Here is a 1,691-nt window from a genome sequence, read left to right as displayed (position 1 = left end):
ATATCCTTCACCCACTTTTGATGGGGTTGTTTATTTTTCTCTTGTAAATTTGTTTGAGTTCTTTTTGTTTTTTGAGAGGGAGTCTCGCTCTGTCGCCCAGACTGGAGTGCAGTGGAGGGATCTCAGCTCACTGCAAGCTCCGCCTCCCGGGTTTACGCCATTCTCCTGCCTCAGCCTCCGAGTAGCTGGGACTACAGGCGCCCGCCACCTCACCCGGCTAGGTTTTTGTATTTTTTTAGTAGATACGGTGTTTCACAGTGTTAGCCAGAATGGTCTCGATCTCCTGACCTCGTGATCCGCCCGTCTGGGCCTCCCAAAGTGCTGGGATTACAGGCTTGAGCCACCGCGCCTGGCCTGTTTGAGTTCTTTATAGGTTCTGGATATTAGCCCTTTGTCAGAGGAGTAGATTGAAAAATTTTCTCCCATTCTGTAGGTTGCCTGTTCACTCTGATGGTAATTTCTTTTGCTGTGCAGAAGCTCTTTAGTTTAATTAGATCCCACTTGTCAATTTTGGCTTTTGTTACCATTGCTTAATTTTATTTTAATTTTACTTTGCATGAACCTTTTGAAATCTCCTTGTATTTATTGTGTTATTGGCATTGTTTTAAATAAGAAAGGCGTCAAAACCTTTTATATTTCCCTTCTAAATATGTTATGTTGTTTATATTGTTTAGTGGATTAGTTTGATTTAGGTTTGTTTGCTGTGAGTAAATGGTACTCACATTTATTTTCTAAAGGTATCTACTGTGTGACAAACTTTGTGCTAAGAGCTCATTTCATCTTATTAACACCTCAAATGTGGAAGAAATCAGTTTCCATACTACAGATTTACCTGCCTCTCAACATTCTTATCCACAAAGTGATAATTGTTTAGTGACTTCCAGAAGGACATGTGGTGAATCTTCCTCAAAGAGGCACAAACCTTTTCATTTATATATAAATAAGACATCTTTTCTTCTAAAATGAATCCCCTTTTTTGAAATATAAGAAATTTCCCTTTCACTATGTTTCCACACGTTTTATTTAGTTCTACTGATCTATTTGTTTCATTTTATGACAATCTCAAAATGTAGTTTCACAGTAAATTTTATATTCTCTTAGGGTAAATCACTTTTCACCAAAAAACGTTTTCAAGGTTTTAAAAAATAATTCTTGTACGTTTACTTTTCAGTATGTTAAAAGTTCTGTCACATTTTCCTCATGTTCAATACCCTTCTGTTAAACTGACAAAACAAAAATGTCTAAAACCAGAAAGTTGAAATGGCATTTAACGAATATGTTAACAAATATCAACTTGCTTTTGTATGTTTTATTCAGAAAATGATATTTTTTCATTTGTATAGGATCTTTTATGGTCTCTATTACATTGTGAAGTTTCTTAATTTTATCTTCATATGGATTTGTATATAACTGTTCCCACACATTCATCTATATATATGCATTTTAAATGAAATTATCTTTTATATATTCATTTTACTAATATTCCCAGTACAAAGAAATGTTATTCAAAATCATCTTGGTTATATAGCTAAGAGTTTCTAACTTTAAAGTGCAGATAATTTGCAATATATTCATACTGCTTGAACCATTAAATTTTATTTTATGAACCTAGCCTAATCTTAACCCAACACCTAAAAAAAATAGGACGATAAAAATATTTACTCCCTGATTTTTTTTTTTTTTTTTTTTTT

This window comes from Rhinopithecus bieti, unplaced genomic scaffold (genome assembly GCF_001698545.2).
Source record: "Rhinopithecus bieti isolate Rb0 unplaced genomic scaffold, ASM169854v2 scaffold_34943, whole genome shotgun sequence".
Lineage (NCBI taxonomy): Eukaryota > Metazoa > Chordata > Mammalia > Primates > Cercopithecidae > Rhinopithecus > Rhinopithecus bieti.
The sequence above is the reverse complement of the archived record's forward strand: the minus strand, read 5'-3'. Positions refer to the sequence as shown.